This window comes from Crocodylus siamensis, chromosome 4, assembly GCF_052110815.1.
Source record: "Crocodylus siamensis isolate JL-2025a chromosome 4, ASM5211081v1, whole genome shotgun sequence".
In the NCBI taxonomy this organism is placed as follows: domain Eukaryota; kingdom Metazoa; phylum Chordata; order Crocodylia; family Crocodylidae; genus Crocodylus; species Crocodylus siamensis.
The window spans coordinates 17,942,993-17,964,977 of NC_143398.1; the positions used below are offsets into that span (position 1 = coordinate 17,942,993).

At 43.3% G+C, this 21,985-nt stretch overlaps 1 long non-coding RNA gene across 1 annotated transcript; it reads right to left on the bottom strand.

Annotated features, from left to right (window-relative positions):
- Positions 1-9,962: 9,962 nt before the first annotated feature.
- LOC149865520 (uncharacterized) lies at positions 9,963-21,772 on the bottom strand. Its single transcript, XR_016441728.1, has 3 exons — positions 21,536-21,772; positions 11,905-11,952; positions 9,963-10,083 (listed from the first exon to the last, which is right to left on the bottom strand). It is a non-coding gene; the product is annotated as an uncharacterized LOC149865520 (long non-coding RNA).
- Positions 21,773-21,985: the final 213 nt, after the last annotated feature.

A 21,985-nucleotide genomic window follows, 5' to 3' on the forward strand; every position in this document is an offset into this window, starting at 1 on the left:
AAGTTGTTAATTCTCACTGAGAATTTGCCAAAATGAGGTTGGTATTTTCCCTTATCTCTCACTATGCATTGGCCTACCACCGGGCTCTACTTAGCACCACTATATTAATTAGGAGACAGCTACAGAGGAGAATAAGATGAACTTCAGCAATGGGACTGTACTGTGGTAAATGACAATAGAAAATAACAATTAACAAACTACAAATATATGTGCAAACTTAAACAGATACAGAGAAAAGAATAGAAAGCAATCTGTGTTCTTTGCCACGTAAAACAACATTGCAGGCTTTGAACAACTTTACAGTACAAGGATGACAGACAGAACAGGAGCTCCCCTCATTCCCCCTCCCTTCTCTGGGGCTTTTCCCTTTCACAGGTGCTTTGCATTGGCTCTATATTTAGGACCCAGAGGTCTTGTTCCAGGAAAGGGGAGAGGCACCCTCAGACTGACCAGGACCTCTCCATTAGATAATAGGCAAATTTATTGATACAAAGTGATAACAGAAAAGAAGCATTACAAACAATCAAGCAATTCTATATATCTACCTAACCCTTGGGCTGTCATCAGAGTCAAAGTACATCTGGCCAGGATGCAGTCTCCACTCTGAGGCTCTCTCTTAAGTGACAGGGGTCAACTGTCTGGAGGTGGGATGCCAAAGGCCAGACCCCACCACCAGTGGGGTAGATAAAATGGGCTGGTGGTATGCCCTCTGTCAATGGTGGCCTCAGGGATCCTTCCCAGGAGATGGGGCCAGGGACCCCTCTTGGGGAGAAGGATGGGGATGGACAAGGAGGAGGAGGGAGGGGTGGGAAGGAGCCCTTTGTTACTCTCAAGTCTCTGGTTTATGTATTCTTCCTTCTTCATGACTCTTGATTCTTGGCTGTTGCTGGTTGGTTGTCTCTCTGTGGTCAAACATCCACATAGCTTTCTGGGCCTTCTCCTAATTTGGTCTGTTCCCCCAAAACCAGGACTCAGCCCCCCCTGCTTTGTGGCCTTGTTACCTGGTGCCACTTTTATCTCATGTTATGGGCAGTGTGGTACATACTCCCTCAGTTTCCAGACTGTTTTTCAGACTATGTGTCCTTGTTGTCCTGTTGTATTAGACAGCCTGTCTGCTTCCAAGGCTGTAGAGAAACTGTGTGAGAGACCCAAGCTTCTTGGAAATCAGTTGACCCCTGCTGGCCATCCTGAACCATTCTAATGCACATGCGTGTGTGCGCGCACGCACACACACACACACACACACACACTTTGTCTCCCTTTATCTCCTGTCATTTCTCTCACACCCTTGGGTGCAAAGTCCTTTTAAACTCCTCAGTCACACCACCCCTGTCAATCTTTCTCTCAGCCAGTCATTCACCCAGGGGTGCCATCAATCACTGGGCACTTCTACATGTGCCCGCCCCTAAGGCACCATTGTTACTGCACCATGATGCAATACTTCCTTTTGGACTAAATCACAGTGCAGTAACATCCCGTACTGCACCGTGCTGGCAATGTGCAGTTATTTTAGCTGCTATATCACCATAGCAATGCACTATAGCAAGGGAGCACCTTGCTACCGCGATGTAGCTGTGGTGTTACAGTTTGTTCCCACCAATACTATGTCACCATAGTGCATTGCTACAGCAACATAACATCTCATGCAAACATACCCACTGTCAATCATTCATTTACCCAATCAGACTTTTTTTCACCTCAGATAAGCATGGTTGTTGTTTTTCCACTTTTGGCACGAATATCACTTATATAATGAACAAATGTATATGCTCATAACTCAAAAACTAGGACACAGTATGCACCAGCTCCATACTATACTGAACACGTGCTACACAATGTACTTAACTTATGCAGGCAGGCTTTAGTGTTATGCAAAAACACTAACTTAAAGGAGACCAGGCCAGGGGATGCTCAAATTTTAGTGCCTACGCAACTGTATAATTGGGAGAGATCTAAGGAGAATTGGGAGGGATGCAGTTGATCCTACAAAAGATACCACCCTTTTATGTAATAGGTAAAAAATCTTTACCTATTACATATTTCCTGGACTATCATGGGTATAGCATCACTCCACTCCTACCACATTTAAGCTTTTCTTTGAGGCTAGGAAAGGATGGAGTTTGCCTGGGGAAAATTGTACTACCCTCAGTTCCCCTCTCCCACATTGTGTTTTAATGATCATCCATCCCAGATGGCTCAGCACTCTATTTCTGCAAAACCTCTCTTTATCTCCTATTGTTTTCCTCCAACTCCTGCTTTCAACTTCCCAGTGTTCCCAGTAATGCTTCTCCATTCTCCACCTGTACGTTCCTTGCAGAAATCAGTGCCAGTCACCATCATATTAACCCTACTAAGCTCTACTTTCCTACTAGCCAATCAGGCTAGATAGGAAAGGGGGGTAAGATGTGAGAATAAAAGAGAAGCTGTCTGCCTATCTCTAAGCAAGTGGTAGAAGAACCAAATGACTGATAAAGTATTGCAGTCACTTCCATCATTATCCCACCTACTGTCCCTGTATTTGTCTCAAGACCCTAAATCCAGGAAGTTCTGGGGAATATATTTAAAAGGGATACCTAGGGCAACTGAGTAGGATGCCTGGGATTTATGCTGGTGCACCAGAATGAGTGTTTTCTGAGTGTTTGTACGGTGGAGGATCTAACAAACCCAAAGCCCAGTGCATCTAGCTGATAGTGAGGGAACTTCAGGCCAGAATTAGGCCCCTATCTTTGCATCTAGATGAACCTTTCTTACAGGAATCAGGAAATGGCAATAGTGAGAGGGCAGGCTATCTGCCTGTTCTGCTCAGATAGCATCAAATGACCCTAGTGAACTATTTGAGCAACTACAATCAACCAATGCAGACCAGTGCAAAGCTTGAGAATCCTGATGGGAGATAGGGAGTGGTGACATGTTTACCAAACACACTAGGTGACACCCCCTTGGAAGCTCTATGTGGGAACCAGGAATAATAGCCCACATTAGCATAAATACCTATAACTATAGGACATTCTGGGAGGCGGGGAGAAATGGGGAAGACGGGTGTTCTTTCTTTCTTTTTAAATCATAATGGATAGAAACAGAAATCCCTAATTCCTAGGGAACCACCTATAAAGACTGTAAAGGACTCTTTCACTCAGCAAGTTTACTAGAAAAATGTGACATTGTATTTGTTTACACTAAAAAGGATTACAACAGAGTCACTAATGTCTCTATCTGTATGCAGCTGCATTAGTCCATTGCAATAATGGGTTGATGGCATACTTGCCGTATGCCTTCCCTTATCTGTTGTTCTTAACATCTGCTTTTCTACCTACATCTTTTAATCAAAGAGAATCAACAGTTGCCAGCAGTAGCCTAAGAGGTTTTTCATACATGATTTCATACTTTTTTTTTTTTGCTGGTGTTTAAATGAAAAGAGAAGTTATCCAGCTACAACCTTAAGACACATCAAGGCTGTCATAGCGAAGGCTAAGTTATTCTTTCATGCCTTTCCCAGGTGGATTTCAGTATGTCAAGGATGAAGAGTCACTTTTATGAAATGTTGGACCTGTATGTGAAAATTCACATAACACTCTGAAGGGCTTGTCAAACTAATGAAAAAAGTCACTTTATAGGGGATAGAACAAAAACAAAAAAAAGCATATTACAGCAACTCAAGAGCAAACAGCAGGCATGGAGACATTTTTAAGTCAAATTGGATCACAAATTTTGATGGGGTATGGAACAAAAAAATAGGCTGTCTGATTCATACAGGTGCTCTTTCTTTTCTCAAAGCAGTTAGATAAAATGGTGACACTTAAATATGACAGCACATTTCAATATACTGGTTTCTATCCAAATGCTGTATACCTAATTACCAATTTACTCAACACAGAAGTGTTCTGTTTCCAATATTCCAAGCACTTGCTTTCCTGGTATAGTTTATTTGATTGTACAGATTATTTTCTCCCTGCTTCCCAATTTGATTAGATTTTAATTTACTAGTGTACCTGTCCTAATAAAGCTTGGATGCTCAGATTCGCAGCTAGAGATATTAATGTCTGTTTTGTGGACCTACAAGAGGGATTCTGTGGCACTCCATAAAGGCATACACATTTGAAAGTTGGTCTGTCTAACAATGGACTGATGCCTTGATTTTTTGGCCTAGTATTTACTTAATCCTTACTAACCCAAGTTAATAATTTTTCATTGTATTCGTCTAACTGAAGCCTCTACAATCCTCATTAACCACAATGATTAGTGGCGTAAGAAAACAAAAAAAAATGCATTTTCCATCTCAAGCACTATTCTTGGCCTTATCAACTTCTAAAATGCAGTGTCTTGTCTTTCAGAATCAGGGCCACAAACAGTTAAGTTGGGTCTGGATCAGGGGTGGGCAAAATACAGCCCACAGGCTGCATGCAGCCCATAGCGGGACTCTGTCCAGCCCACAGCAGGTACCTTGATCACACCTGGCCCAGACACCACCTGTCCTGTGGTGCATCCTGCTGCCCCCTGGGCACACAGTGGGGATGGGGTGGCTCCACAGCTCCTTCTGGCTGCTGCCGCTGCTGGCCGCAGCCCTGTGGTTCTGGCAGGGACACATGCTCAAAGCCCCAGTGCTGGCCCACCCCGCGCCTGCTCCAGACTCAGCTGGGTAGAGTGGGCCAGCTCCAGAAAAGATGAACCCGCACACACAGCCCCACACCACCCACGCCTGCTCTGGCCTGCCCATCCACACTGAGCAATAGCAGCAGCAGCAGAGGCCAGGCAGAAGCTGCTGCTCAGCACGTGAGGAAAGCAGCCACTCCCCTTCACCACTGTTAGGCACTTCTTGCTGGAGATGCCCAGAGACTGTGCCCTGACTGCCCTGCCACTCCCTGCTGGGTCCCACTGGGTACCAGGGCTGGGGCCAATGTGGGGTCAATGTGGTGGCAGCCAGAAGGAGCTGCCACTGCCACCTGTGTTGCCTAGAAAAGCCGGGTGGTAGAGAGTGTGCACTGTTGGTAGCAGTACATGAGCTCCAGGCTGTTATGGGGGAAGGAAGGAAGGGAAAGGGTGCTGACCAGCCCACAGCAGCTTCCCAGGACTGCCCATGTGGCCCATGGGCAAAAATAATTGCCCATCCCTGGTCTGGATCCTAGTGATGGTATAGATATGATTTTCTCCAAAATGCCAGGAATCAAGGACAAGCTGGATAGTCCAGAACCAAGCTTGCCCATTTTTTCACATGCTTCACCTAGGAACTTCAGTTCAGGTTCAGCTCTGCAGGCTACCAGTATTCAGAGAGGAAAATGAACTATACTAGATACAAGAGAAGTCCTTTTTTCTGCTTCCATTTGACCTCTCATCATTCTGTTGTATCTATTGTAGATTTGCAATTCTTTAATAAGTTACCAATAGGACCTGATTATTTAACCTATTTTGAAATGCTTGTTAAGGGAGCTGAAGCTTGCATTTCTTTTGGGAGCTACATAAAGCTACAGCTTTTTCAAAATCTTGAAGCTGGTTGTAACAATAAGAAATATACACCAAACCAAAAAACAAAGCCCATAAATCCCCATAATCCCACTGGAAAATGTAATGAAAATGAACGTTAAAAAAAAAAAGAAAGAAAAAGCAGCCCCAGCTTGCAAGAGTATAAAATTATTATTTGGCCATTATTTTTCATCTTACTAGGGAATCCTATTTTTCATCTTAGGGAATTTACATACAAAATGTACTGAATGCATATTTCTCATCATATTCATGTTTTGATCATTAATTATCTTGATGGAAAGACATCTTCCTATTATAATGCAAATAACCAGAAAGATCTTTTTCACTTATATTTCTGCTGTATTCTACTGTTCTCGTTGCAGCTTCAATTTATTTGGCATTAAGGATGTGTCAAAAACAACTGCTTGGATCTGAAAAACACCAACATTTGGGGAGGTTTGATACTCTATAAATACTGCAACTCACTTTTTTGTCTGGATGCATCTACATGAGATGATAATTGTGCAGTAGCCTAACAACACTGCATAGTAGCATGCCAGGCAAAACCTGTGCTAATACACTACTGTGCACTAGTATTAGGCTACTGCACAGTTAGCACCCAAAAATAAACCGTGCGCTGGCGCTACTGTTTACTAGCGCAAGTTACTGCAAATTGATTTAGTACTTGATTATCCAATCAATGGCGTATTAATGAATGTGTAGCCACACCCTCTGACTCTGAACCCCGTCCTCAAAATTAGAATACCCACTGAACTTTAGGAAGGTTTGGATCAGAAGCTGAGTTGTGCTATATAGGATCGTCTTTACTTTATAATACATGCAGCCAAACAGGACCATTTGGAAATCTACCCATATTCATGTTTGATGGAACCTGGTACATAGGAACTGCCATTTTGCATTAAACCTGCAGTCTATCCAGTTAACTGTCTTATCTCCAAAAGTAGCCAGGATCAGGTGCTTCAAAAAAATGCATAAGGAAAGCTATAGCATGTAATTATGAGGTATTTGTTGTGTTTGTTTCTTGGAAGAAGAATATCAAAAGGGCGGATCAGAACATGGGTAGTGAAGGAAGATGGAATTTCAGTCTGCATCATTGACATCAACAGTTCTGCCATTAACTTGCATAAAATCAATTCAAATTTTCCTGGAGATTGTTTACAAGGGAAAGATTGGCCTGATGGCACAACAGAAAGTAGATGCCAAGAGAAGATCTAAGAGCAGGCACAGTTTCAGGCTTCTTACTTCCTGGCCACAGATTAGATGCAAAGGTGAGACTTTCAGTCTATGAGAGAGGGGGAAAATGGCATAGTTCTCTGATCTGCCTCCCTATACCAATTCGTGAAAGCGTGGGATGGAGGACTTTGCAGGAAACAGATTATTCTGCAGCCAAGCCACCATGCCAGCCAAGGAACATAACTGGATTTATTGCTAGAGGAAATATAATTGCAAGGGGAAAACAACTCTCTCTGCTTGCAGAGTTCTGTAGTCCCGAGGGGCATGCTGTCTGTGCTGAAACAGGGACATAAATAGCAATTCTTCTTTAGAAGCAACAAAATATTAGACTTGTAGATGAGATATTTGAGTTTATATTCCAAGATTAAAGCAGAATGCGAGGGTTCAGCAAAAAGGGAGATTTATCATGTAAGAATTAAAAACTTCCAGAATTAATAAAGCTTTCAAAGGCTTGAAAACCACATTGCTAGCAAAAGTGAAAAGCAAGTGTGCAGGACACTAATGGACAGATTTCCTCCTATCAATATACAAGGGATGTACACAATTACCTGGGAGTGCTCCGGAGAGTGCTCACTTGTGTTCTCTGTGGCAACGGAGAATTCTGCTTCACCTTCCATCTTTCAAACCACCCTGAACAAAAATAAGCCCTTTCTCAGCAACCTCTCATATAACTCAATATATTCTCCAAGTTTCTTTCCCTTCACAGAATTTCCTCTGGCTGCTTCCATTGTGGGAAAAGTATTTTCTTCCAGGAAGAAGGATCTGGCCCACATCAGGAATGCATGAAGTTCCTTCCCATCCATCCAGCGCCTCCTTTAACTCTACCCCAGGTCTGGTCCACTCCACCACACTACCAGTTACTTTTTCCCCCCAACAAGACAGTCTTGTTTCTTTCCAAGAACCAGTTTTTGTCTGCTGGCTTTTGGGTGGTCAGGTAGTGGAGGGGTATAACATTTTGAACCACCATTAGGGCAGGCAGAATATTTTTTCAGTGATTAGTCAAATTGCTGTTCATCATAAATTCAGGTCGAATTTATCAAATAGTTTCAGGCAAAAAAGCATATGTAAAGGATACACAAAACAGAGGAGGAAGATGCATCCATTTTCCCTAACAGACTGAGTTTAGGGCACTCACCTAGAATATGGGAGATCCCACTTTAAAGCCCTCTTTTCCCCCCCGATTCAAAGAAGGGATCTGAACCAAGGTCTCTGACATCTTGGGAAACTGCTGTAACTACTGGATTAAAGATTTTGTTTTATACAATATTGGTTTTATACAAAACTGATCTAAGCACTACATATTTAAACATTAATTGGATTTACCTGTGTCTATGAGAGAGAGAGAGAATGTCTGTATAGCCTAGGAGATAAGTCACTCCCTGTGAGACCTGGCTTCCACTCATTACTCGAATGGCTTAAGTATGTTATACAAAGGGGACAGAGAAAAACAGGCCTCCAAATGCCCAATAACCTAGTGGGCTAAAAGTGTTTTGGCTTCAAACGCCTGCTCTACATCAAGCAGAGGAAAAGGGATTTGAAGGTGGATCTCCCACATCCCAGGGGAGTGCTCTGAGCACTGGGCTCCTCCCCAGCTTTTGAGAGAAAGGCAGTTCAATCCAGTGAGTGCTAATGCCCAAAGGAGAGGCCCTCTTCTTTGATCAGGAATTCTCCTAGAAATGGTATCTTCCCGAGGTCAATAAGCAGCATGGAAACTGGAATAGATGGCAAGCAGCAAACTGTACAAAGAAAAAAAACCATTTTGGATCCACAATGTGATCCAAAACATAATGAAGTATTATTTCCCTTTTTAGACTTTGGATGAGGTTTACTTCCACAAGAAAATACTCCGTGGGCATGTCTACACATGGATTTATGCTGACTGAAAGTTACTGCACAGTTAAATTACTGTGCAGTAAGTGGGAATAGGCCGGCATCTACACATGCAGGCATTAAAGTGCATTGTTAAAGTGCATTAACTCTATGTGTGGACTGACTTGGGACTAATGTTAGTCCCAAGTCAGTCCACACACACAGGGTTACTGTGCAGCAAGGCATCTACATGTGCATTACTGCACAGTAATTAATCGGAGGTATATTTGATACCTGCATGATGCAGGTATCTAATTTACACCCAAGTCGGCATAAGTCAGCATATTTACTGTGCAATACAGGCATGCATGAGTGGACATGTGCCCACACTGTGCAGTAATTTCAGTTACTGTGCGGTAAATGCGCACATATAGACATGCCCAGTACTAGATCACAAGTGGTCAAACTGTATCCTGCAAGCTGCAGGCAGCCACCAAGGACGTTTAAAGGTGGATCCTGAAGAAAAGTCATTTAAAATCATTATTTGATCTGGAACACTGGGTAGCCCAGACCCTGGGACATCACTGACTACAGGACATGAGCAGCTCAAAAGTTTTCTTTCTGCAGATCTTGGCTTTGTCAAGAATTTGGTTTGTAGCCAAATGTAATGAAGTGTTAGGAAGTTTGGCCATGTCTAGTAAAGATATTACCATGAGAGAGACCTCAAAAGAGAAACAAGGAGAAACATACACCAGAAAAATATGACATAATACATGCCTAAGGTAAATCGATGCCAAAATTATCCATGTCATTTTTCTTCTGTCATTGTTGTTATCTTTTATTTCCCTTTTATGTTTTTGGCCATGGGTGCTGTTTCTTGTTTACCATCACCAGGAGACATCAAACAACCAGCCTCTAAATAAATGTGTCAGTACAAGGTGCCTGATCCTCTTTGCTTGTATATGGTATTGTTATTTAAGGAACAGAGCTGAAAATGACAGTCTTAAGTTTGGGCCAGAAGACTGATAATTGTAGTGTCCCAATCAAAGGAAATTGTTTCACAGCCTCCTACTTTGTCTTAAATATTCAGGCATGAGTTGCATTTTTCCTTCACTACAATTATATTTAACATTTCGACATAAAATAAACCAGACAACAGCTTGCAATGATTTAGTAGCACTTTTTGTGCCCGCCATTCTATAAAATTTTAATGGACACACACAAAGTGATAGATGTTAATTATTCCACAGAATGCCAACAAGTCTGCAGATTATTCTTTACAGAGACCTCCAGTAGTAAATACAGTTTATTAAAAACAATATATTACCTGATGCATGTGGAACTAAGAGACTCCAAAGTCCTGTCAATATTTTATTGGCTAATGGCTTTAAAAAGTTAATTTTAAAGTGGTGTAGAGGAGTGGCAGGAGGATTTCAGCTCTCTAAACTGTTTCATGCTTCAGGCTTCATAAACGAAGAAAAAGCAGGGATCATCATGTCGTAGCTGGCCCACACAAGGTCCCCACTGCCTCCAGTAGAAGGCTTTGGGGTAGGACAGAGTTGGCTTGGCAGAAAAAGGAGAGAAAGTTAAAAAAATATATATACACAAGCTCGTAGATGCAATGATGATGGGCACTATAAGAGGAACAGAGCAGTCAATAAAGTCATGGAGAACCAAGCCTGGTAGGGATCTCAAGATATCTACTCCATCCATTCCTCAAAGCAGGGTCAAACTCAGCTATTCTTGAGAGATGTTTTCTAACCTGTTATTAAATATTTTTGAGTGGTGGAGATTCACAATGCAATACATAATCTATTCCACAAATTAACTCTCCTTACAATTAGAAAGTGATTTTCCTTTGGTCTAAATGAATTCTCCTTTGTTACAATTTAAGAGCAGGGCTAGCCACCCGGCAGCCTGTGGACCACATGGAACCCATGAGCACTTAACACAGACTGCCCAATGTGCCCTGATGTGGGGGAAGGCCAGGGGGCCATGTACTGCCAGTGCAGCAGTGCACCAGGGGATCTGCCTGCTGCCGTTGGGAGCCAGTATCAAGGGCACTGCATGCCACCAGAAGAAGGCCGTGTGCCACAGGCAGGGGACAGGAAGTTGCGTGCTGACAGCAGAGCCTGTGAGGAAGGGGGCAGGGGTCCGTGTGCCACCAGTACAATGGGAGAGGTTACCTGCAGTGTGTGGCCCACATCGTGTGCAGCCCACATGCTGCATGCTGGCACCCCCTGCTTCAACAAAGTTGGACAGATCTGATTTAATACCATTGCTTTATGTTCTGACCCCAGCAGACAATAGAGAACAGTCTATAGCTTTCCTCGATGCAGAATTCCTTGACACATTTGGAGACTGTTTTTATTCTCCCACCACTCTTCTTTAAACACATCCACCCCAATTTTTCAACTTTTTCTATAGGTCATTGTTTTTAGACTTCTGGTCATTTCTGTTGCTTCCCTCTAGGCTGCCCCCAGCTGGACCACGTTTTTGTTAAAGTATGGTACCCGAACTGGACAGAGTACTCCAGCTGAGGCCTTACCAGTGCTGAGCAGAATGGAAGAACTGCTTAATATGACCTTCTTATTTAAATCTCCTATGGTGGTGTTGGATTTTTCCATAACAGAATGACATAGCTGACTCATGGTCAAGTTATGAACCTGTAACTCTCAGATCCTTTTCTACAGAACTGCTGCCCAGACAGTCATTCCACGTTTTGTATAATGAGATATGATAAAAGTGAATGTGAAAGCATTTTGAAATACACTCAATTAAAAATATTTCTGAGACTGTTGGAAGACTGTTTATTTTAAAGCACAGTCCTAATCTAGACTTTAAAATACTTAGAGTCATTCCTGTGCAAAGCTAGCATTAGGCATAGGCACTAATAGCCAATTTAAAAATGAAGTGAGCTACCAGACATCTGCACAATGGTGAATTTGGACAACTGTGCAATACAGTATATACATAACCTCCGTGGAGAAACTCTTTCTTATTTTTTTTTTAAGCACTCTCATATCTCTGGGATTTGCATTTGTAGCAACCCTGAGGTCTCTGCTTTCCTATGTCAATGTGATGGCTACCATTTTGACTGATAGGGATTAAACCAAGAATCTCCATAGCTAAAAATATCATTGCATGCAACTTAAATATGGGTCTGAATCATAGACACTAATGGGCCCATTTCCCCTATGAACTGGACATAGAGAAGGAAGACTAATTAATCTGACCAGTGTATGGCCTGGATAGATAGCATATGTCATAGTCTGGCTCTTGCACATATTCTAAATTACACACAAATGTGTAACACCTCATCCATTTCAGTTAGACTACTGATATACTTAAAGGTAAATATGTAAGTATTTGCAGAATTAGTACCTGCAATGGGAATGGTCCTTTCCATGCCATGTTTGGATGCACTGATGTCTGCAGAAAACAAGTTGGAATTAGATAAGTTCATTTTGTTCAATTTTTGTTTTCATCTCCCTTACCCATGAGTTTCCTTTTACTTGAAAATAGTGCAACCTGCAGAAGTTGGACAAATTATTAATATCCTCCTCACAACTTGCTGTAACGTTACCGTTAGAATAATAAGAAAAGCAGGTGTCTTCTTAACTTTTAACAAACATATTATTCCAAAGTGCAAAGAAAATAGGGAAAGAGGGTGGTAAGGGAATATACCTTGGTAAATTTACTCTTTGGTAATTGTGTGTTCACTCAGATCCTGTAGTTAGTGGAAGTTAAACTATAGTAACTTTGTCCTGTTTCATTCAGGGATAAGCTACATTTACATTTCACTTACCACTGGATAGAAGAAAAAACCGGACGTTCTGTGAAGTAGCCAATTTTCCCACCTCACTTTTAACTCATTAAAATGTATACATCTGGACCTAGCCTCTGAAGGTAAAATTTAAAGTCCATTGCCAAGTTGCTACTGCATTATACTATTCACTATAGTGGGATTCACATAGGATCCAAGAAGTATAATTCTCCTCCTGTAACATGACTACAAGATCAGGGAACTTTGGGAAATATTTAATAATGCAAGACTGGATTCAATGCTTCCACTGATTTTTTAATAATAAAGAAAATACTTAGTTTAGTGGTGTTTGTCTCCAACTTCAAATTTTTTTAACTTAAATGAGATACGGTAGCCTACCTTAATGCAAACCTGTTGCATGTTCCCTTCATCAGTTCACAATGAGATTGGAATGCAGTTCTTGGTGTATATTCAGAAATGACTTAGTAATTTGCTATGTTTGCTATACTCACTGGTGCCCAGGAAGCGTTCTACAAAATTCTACTTGTCTACAAAAATGTAAGCAAAATGAAATCAATATTTCACGTTCTGATCATTGGGTTCAGTAAACACAGGCATATGTGAATGAGAAGAGCCACAACAGTAAGGTTTACTGTGGAGCAGTAGGCAAGCCTCTGCAGTCCTTTAGTCTCTCTCACTAGCTACTTTGATCACCTCCCAGTTTCCACCGTCCTCAGTCTCCTGCTAGGGAGCATCTCTAAATTATAACTTCTTTCAATACACTGGTGTACAGAAGTCACTGTTATGTACAGCTCCTTCAGCCATGCTTTCTCATAACCACACATGGTCCATGTGCTAAAGGAGAGTTTGACGCACACCAGTGCAATCCCATGAACAAGTCGCTTTTTGAAGGCATAGCCATATCCCCTGGATGCCTGATTCCCTTTTGTCATGTTCCCACGACTGGGCGGTACATATTGAGGGCTATAGATTGTACAGAAAGGACAGAGTGCGGAAAAGGGGGGGAGGGGTTGCGCTCTATGTTAAGGAGCAATATACATCAACCCTCATCAAGACAGAATCAAAGGATGAGGAAGTAGAAGGACTGTGGGTTAGGCTACATGGGGGGCAAGGAGAAAAGGATTTGGTGGTAGGGGTCTGCTACAGACCCCCACATCAAGGGGAAGAAATAGATTTGGGGCTCCTGAGGCAACTCTCAGAGACCATAAAAGCTAAAGAGGCGGTGGTCATGGGGGACCTAAACTACCCGGACATCTGCTGGGAGACACAGACAGCAAAGTCCCACCGCTCAGGCAGGTTTCTAACCTGTGTACAGGACCTCCACCTGATGCAGGAGGTACATGGTCCCACTAGGGGGAATGCCTTACTGGATCTGGTATTGGCAACGGGGGATGACATAGTAGGGGACCTACAGATCGGTAGCCATCTGGGGGACAGTGATCACCTAAAAGTACAATTCAACATAAGGCGTCGAGTGGGTAAGGTAACCAGTAGGGTGAACGTGCTGGACTTTAGGAAAGCTGATTTCAGCAAACTCAGGCGATTAGTGAAGGATGCACTGCAGAGTAGTAGTTTTGAAACGATGGGAGCCCAAGAAGGGTGGCTGTGCCTTAAGGAAGCTATCCTTCTCGCACAAAGCGAGACGATCCCCGTGCGAGGTAAAAGAGGGAAAGGGGCCAGGAGGCTTCCCTGGCTGACCAGAGAAATCCTGGGGAGACTAAGGGCCAAAAGGGGAGCACATAAAAAGTGGAAACAGGGAGAGATCACCAAAGAGGAATATACCTCTTCTGCTCGTGCTTGTAGGGAGGCAGTTAGACAGGCCAAAGCTACCATGGAGCTGAGGATGGCAACCCAAGTAAAAGACAATAAGAAATTGTTTTTTAGATATATAGGGAGTAAAAGGAAGGCCCAGGGAGGAATAGGACCCCTGCTAAATGGGCAGAAACAATTGGTGACGGACAGAGGGGACAAGGCTGAACTCCTCAACGAGTTCTTCGCCTCAGTGTTCCTAAGCGAGAGGCATGACAAGTCTCTCACTGGGAGTGTAGGGAGGCAGCAGCAAGGCACCAGACTTCCATGCGTGGACCCTGAGGTGGTGCAGGGTCACTTGGAGGAACTGGATGCCTTTAAGTCGGCAGGCCCGGATGAGCTCCATCCGAGGGTACTGAAGGCACTGGCCGACATCATTGCAGAGCCACTGGCGGGAATATTTCAACGCTCGTGGCGCACGGGTCAAGTCCCGGAGGACTGGAAAAGGGCCAATGTGGTTCCCATTTTCAAGAAGGGGAGGAAGGAGGACCCGGGTAACTATAGGCCAGTCAGTCTCACCTCCATCCTTGGCAAAATCTTTGAGAAAATCATCAAGGCTCACATTTGTGAGAGCCTGGCAGGACAAATTATGCTGAGGGGAAACCAGCACGGGTTCGTGGCAGGTAGATCGTGCCTGACCAATCTAGTCTCTTTTTATGACCAGGTCACAAAACGCCTCGACGCAGGAGGAAGGGTGGATGTCGTATACTTGGACTTCAGGAAGGCCTTTGACACGGTATCCCACCCCATACTGGTGAACAAGTTAAGGGGCTGTGACTTGGATGACTGCACAGTCCGGTGGGTGGAGAATTGGCTGGAGGGTCGCACCCAGAGAGTTGTGGTGGATGGGTCGGTTTCGACCTGGAAGAGTGTGGGCAGTGGGGTCCCGCAGGGCTCGGTGCTTGGACCGATACTCTTTAATGTCTTCATCAGCAACTTGGACGAGGGGGTGAAATGTACTCTGTCCAAGTTTGCAGATGACACTAAGCTATGGGGCGAAGTGGACACGCCGGAGGGCAGGGAACAGCTGCAAGCAGACCTGGACAGGTTAGACAAGTGGGCAGAAAACAACAGAATGCAGTTCAACAAGGAGAAATGCAAAGTGCTGCATCTAGGGAGGAAAAATGTCCAGCACAACTACAGCCTAGGAAATGACCTGCTGGGTGGCACGGAAGTGGAAAGGGATCTTGGAGTCCTAGTAGACTCCAAGATGAACATGAGTCGGCAGTGTGACGAAACCGTCAGAAAAGCCAATGGCACTTTATCGTGCATCAGCAGATGCATGACAAATAAGTCCAAGGAGGTGATACTTCCCCTCTATCGGGCGCTGGTCAGACCGCAGCTGGAGTACTGCGTGCAATTCTGGGCGCCGCACTTCAAGAAAGATGCGGATAACCTGGAGAGGGTCCAGAGAAGGGCCACTCGTATGGTTAAGGGCCTGCAGGCCAAGCCCTATGAGGAGAGATTAGAGAAACTGGACCTTTTCAGCCTCCGCAAGAGAAGGTTGAGAGGCGACCTGGTGGCTGCCTATAAGTTCGTCAGGGGGGCACAGAAGGGAATTGGTGAGTATTTATTCACCAAGGCGCCCCTGGGGGTTACAAGAAATAATGGCCACAAGCTGGAGGAGAGCAGATTTAGATTAGATATTAGGAGGAACTTCTTCACAGTTTGAGTGGCCAAGCTCTGGAACGGGCTCCCAAGGGAGGTGGTGCTCTCCCCTACCCTGGGGGTATTCAAGAGAAGGTTGGATGTGTATCTAGCTGGGGTAATGTAGGCCCAGCACTCTTTCCTGCTTATGCAGGGGGTCGGACTCGATGATCTATTGAGGTCCCTTCCGACCCTAGCATCTATGAATCTATGAATCTATGTTCAGCATTGATATTTTTTTGAACTGGAGCCAGCGCATAACTTGAATTTCTTTTTTCTCAGGTAAACATTTATTCTCTTATTTACTGAGGAACGATTTGCTCCCAAACTGAGGACTTGGCAGATTTTCAAAGGGAACCATTGGGAATGTGTAGGGCTCTGGTGGAAGTATAAACGGTTTTGACTGGCTGTGGAAAAAGTTGTTTGGCCAGGCTATAAGTTCCCATTAGACCCCTTGACAAAAGCCTCTTCCTCAGTCCGCCCTTCTGACTTGAATATTCATTCCTAACCACAATTCCTGCCTACTGATTCCTATCCTCAGGGAAATGGCAGGCATCAGGAAGCCAGGTAAGGAGTGCCAGACAAATATGGGATGTTAACAGGTGCCCTCTTCTGGTTCATTGATCAGATCCTGGCAAAGGAGAGATTTGGGGTTTATTAGTCCATACTGTGAAGAAGGAAAAGGCAGCAGAGCTGGAGGTGGGGGGCAAGCCCTTCCTTTGGACTAGGATATACTTAAAGTTTGAGGCCCCAAAACTCAATCACAATCAATGGGAGCCTTTGCATTCTCTGCCATGGATTGTAGATCAGACCCTTACTGTTTAATTTTCTGGACTTTTACATTATAGTAAAAAGTGCTGAGCCAAGATGTTTAATGACAGCACTGTGAGGCAGACTCTAGAGGGAAGGCACATTTGTCATACTTTAAAGAGCAGTTTCTTAAAGTACTGTAAGCAAGTTTCTTTTCTGGTTATTGATCTGCTTTAAATTAATGTTATTAGAAATGTACAGCGTATGTGAAATGTAAAATTTAATTATTCCTTGTCTGGCCAATATTTCTGCTGCAAGGACAGACTCACTGCTGAGTTCTGCAGTGTCCTGAACCCAATGTCATGATCTAGTGGCCTTCCCAGAATCTCTGAGCATCCTGCTATCTCCAGTGAACATCTGAGAATGAAATTATGGCCCAGCAAGCCCACACTAGCTCCTCTAACTGTACCTGTATGCTGACCACCAGCCAGGTCCTGGCATTTTAATTTGATATATTTTTGCTTTTCTCCTCTATGTATACAATTATTTTAAAACTGGACATAGGATGGAGAGACAACATTATAGCACTCAGAGCATAAGACAGACCTTGGAGCCCGGGCTTCCAACTTAACTGCTTTGCTGTCATAACTGTCTTTGGATAAGCTATTTAAATCACCTATTTGTAAAATGGAGGTGTACTTTGAAGGATAGTGACTCCAGCGTTTCAATAGTTCCCCCTGACCACTCAATTGTCAGTCACCTCAGAGTTAAATATCTGTGCCTTTTTTCCTCATGTGATGTTTGCTTGGCTTCTTATGTTTTTTCTCATGGGGTTTGGTATTTTCTCCCTGTGAAAGTGATTATTAACTATAATCGAGGCAAAACAGTGTTAATTAGATTGAGCTCTTTCAGGGCTAACTACACAGTGGGTGCATCTACGCATGTGCTTTACTGCAGAGCTGGCTAATTAGCTCCACAGTAAAGCATCACAGTCTACACGTGCATCCATATTATGGCACAGTAAATTAATTAACTCCACTACAGGATAGTACTGTCTGGGACAAATGCTATCCTACAGAGAAGTAATTACATGCACTCAAACACATATGTAGATAGTGACCGGGGCTGCCTGGGATGTGAGGGTGCTACAGTGCAGGGGCTGCCTGCCACCTAGCTCTGGCACCCTACCAAACTGAGACTGCTTCACCCTGGCTCGAATTGCTGAGGTCCCAGGTACATGTGAAGACACTGCACTCAGAAAGCAGCTGACTTTGGTGTGCATTGCACTGGAGGTTATTCAGGCACATTAATAGCACATGTAGATGTACCCAGCATTTTCTCCAGTCCTTGAGTCATTTATGTAGTGTTTCTTTTTTAACACCTTTTGTAAGCAATGGATATTGAATATTGCTGCTTATCCAAGACGTTCAATCAGGAAGGAAAGATGCCTTAGGAAATATGATGTAGAGACTTTTGCAGCTGGCTTAAATGCATACCAATGATCTAAACGGATTTTGAGAGCTGTTCAGAGCCAACAGTTTCAATGTCATTTATCAAAAGACATCAACCCACGCCTATATCCACCTAGAAGCTTTTCATGACGACAGGTATTATATGTATTGGCTATCATTTGACCAGTTATTATATACACACTTTGGATGGATGGAGAAAGAGACCCAATGGAGCACATAAATGCACATTCCAAAAACATAGTTCTTGGAATATTACTGGTGCTGATAATCCCTCGATTTCAGGATGATGTCTATCATAGCTCACTGATGGGTCTTGGGGTGACTTAAGAGTCCAATCCTTGAGTCACAGATCCATCCACAGAAATTGCCAGTCTTTCTGCAGGGGAGAGTAGGCTACAGGCTGGGACTCTTCTCCTTTTCCTTCCTCTACTCTCTCTTCTCTGCTTCAAGGGCAAGATGTTTTACCTCAAAACAGGCTGCTGCTTGGTTGAGATTGTGGTGCCACTGGAGTCAGTTAGTAGTCAGCTGTTCCCAACTCTTAATGTTGCCATATGATTTTTTAAAGTATGCCTTCAAAGTATACTTATAAATGTTTTTGCTAGCCATGGTGAGATCTTAGGCTGCTATGAAACTGGGAGTAGAGTACTTGTTTTGGAAGTCAAGAATCGGGCAGTGTCTGATCCAGTGAAACGAGTGCTTGAGGATCACCATCTCAGTGCTGGTAACATTGACTTCAGCAAGGCATTTGTTCTGGCATTTGTGCAATGATTTTCCCATTTGATGTGGAGGATTTTCTGGCAGCATTGGTGATACCGCTGCAGACTCTTGAGATGATGACAGTAGATCACCCATGTTTCACACCCATAGAGGAGAGTGGGGATGATGACTGCACTGTAGATCTGGATTGTGGTGTCTTCTTTCTGGAGATAACAATGAATAAAAACACACCAAAGCAATTTCTCAGACTCTCAGCTGACTCTCATCCAGCCATTTTGTCTCACTCAGAGCTGCAATGTCAATCTTGTATCTCACTAGTTCACTGGATGATGGCAGTTCTTTCTGGTCATTCATGGTCTTGGTTATCTATCAAAGTATGAACAGTTCATATTGTGAAAATCATTGTATTCGTATGATGCTATCTGCCATAGAAGGCATGTTGCCCCCTGGATGTGGTTATCCAGCCAGGAGTAAATTAGCCAGCCTACATTTAAAGCACCTTTTCTAGCTCCTTTCCCATGTGGGGTGAGCAGAGGGATCCTGAATAGAACTGCTCAATCAAAGTAGCAGCTGCCAAATTGCACCCCTGTCTCAATCCAGGTGCAAGACAGCTATCAAACTGCCACCACCTGTGTGCAGATTCATGTCTGGAGACTGCCAGATTCACTAGTTCTGTCTCCATCACCACTGGTCCAATGCAGCAGGGCTTTTGGAGGTTGCTGCAGGAAAGCATATTGTTTCCTGCGGTAGATGCCTTCATGTGACTGTTTAACTTGACAAAGCTGTGGGCAGAAACAACAATCACATGATCTTGACAGGGTGGAGATCTGAGCCCAGTGGCAAGGGAGAACCCCAGATGACAAGAGACCTCCATCTTGCTTCATCTCTCTTCTGTCATTACTGCTGTTCAGACCCCGGCATCTTCTTCTGCCTGATCCTCCATTGAGAACTTGGGGTTGGACCGTGGTTTGTCTGGAACTTCCCCTCCACATTGGGTGACCTGCTTTGAGTGTAAGTCTCCAGGCAATGTTGCTCTGAAAATCACTGGGACACACAAGCCTCTCCATCACGAGGTCTCAGTCCATGGACAGGTCTTGGAATATAATGCAGTTCTTGTAGGCATATATACATAAAGAGACATATCATTCTTATGGATTTATAGACCTTCATAAATAGGCATATAATTCTTAGACACTGGCAGTGAGGAGTTCATTATCACAATGCAACAAGGTTTTGTTACTTAATTTGCTCTGGTCTACAGAAATCCTTTCCAACTAGACCACCTCATATATCTGGTATAGCAAAGTCCTTTACTCTTTCAGAACTCCTCGTGCATTGGTCATGTCAGGCTGTCATGTCATGAAACCTTTTTCCATACAGTCACTTCCAGCAAGCATTTCTATTACTGCTGGTCAAAACCAGTGTAGCACTTGCTTTATGCTTCCTGGACAGTTGCTTCCTGAATTACAGCCTACACACTGGTCAGCTTCAGATCAGTTGCACGCATTTTCATCTAACTCTCATAAATACTTAGTAGTTGCAGTATTATTTATATCGTATTAAATTATTATTCAAAGCAGCTTACAATGCCAAGCTCATTCTCATCTGATCTTTCTAAAGCAATTTTTGTATGCAAAGTGTTGTCATACTGATATATATTTTAGAGAACTGCCTTTGGTGCTTCATTTGAAAGTTTGCCTCTGAAGTATTGTGAGTGCATGGAAAGTTGCACTGGAATAGCTCTCATTAGAGCACATCTGCTTTCCTTCAGAGTGGAGCAGCCGTCTCATGCCAGTTCTTTCATATTTGGCAACAGGAAAGCGTTCCATTTCCTTGCACTTTGGGAATCTGAACTACTCAGTTCAGCAAACTGAGGTCAGCAAGAATCTTTCAATGTGGGAAATACAGGCTTTTTTCCTGCAGCGGGGTTCAGTATGAAACAGTCTGGTCAGCTCGCAGCTTCCTGCAGAAGTGAGCAACAGTGTTGAGAAAAGAAAAACTAATCTGCAAGGCTTTGTACAGAGTTGTATTCCTCCTCATAATCTGGTAACTCCTTTATATGTGAGTTTCAGTCTGAAAGGTTATTGCTGGATCACAGTACAAAAGCACTAAGAAGAACTGAATAAACTGCTGATGTACACAGGAGATACAAGACACAAGCCCCCATTTACAGATTAAATAAAATCAACAAAGCCTTGATTTAATTAAAAATGGTTCATTTTAACTGATTGATATGAAACTGAGATATGCTTCTGTAATAATGCTGTACTACCAGCCCAGTTCCTTGTAAACTATATCAGCTTTATTTCTGCAGCTTTATATGACAGAACATTCAAAAGAGAACAGGACATTTGCCATTAATGTGAATTATAAGCAGACTCCAATTCTCATGTGGCATGGTTATGTTAACTAATACAGAAGGAATATTCAATAAAGGAGAATCTGGAGAACATTGCGAATAGAAAACTAGACATTAATTCATAATTCATACTTTGAGTCCTAGCTTGCATTTGTGACTCTGCCATTGGCCTGCTTATTAACTTTGGCCTGGCTTTTCACTTCTTTGTGTTTCAGTTTTCCCATTTGTTAAAATGAAGATAATGGAAAAACTAACTGTATCTGTGAAGTGCTTTGATATCTAGTGGTATGAAAGGACAAAGAAAAAAGTGGGGGAGAGGTGAGGCTCTGCCTAAAAAAATGTCATATAATAAGAATTCATAAAAGGAATCTAAGTACTCTGTTAATATAGTTAACAGTGGACAGAACAATGGGTGCCTATATACATGCACAGCAGGCATTTCCAAAGACACTGTAATTTTTCAGCTTTACTTACAGTACTTCAGGTACAGCATCTTAAAACTTCAAAGATGTTCCATGGTCTGGTGCAAGTCTCATGTCTTGCTGTCGCTCTGTAGAGTAAAAGGCAGGGGGTCCCAGGTACTGCACAATCTTCATGACTGACTATACTGTTTGTGAGAGAGCGAGTGAGTGAGTGAGTGAGTGAGTGAGTGAGTGAGTGAGTGAGTGAGTGAGTGAGTGAGTGAGTGATAAAAGCAATCTCCTTTGGTATAAAAAAAAGTAAAGAAACAGAAACACAATCTAATTTATCAATTTTTCAACACCCTCCTTGAAGGGAGCGAAGGAAGGGGTGTGGATCACATGGTTCCTACTCTGCCACCCAAGCAGGCACATCAGGATCCCTGCCAGGGGGAGGGGACACAGATGGGACTCCTGATGTCGGCCTCCCTGCCTATGGCCCAAGAACCCACGCAAGGACCTGTAC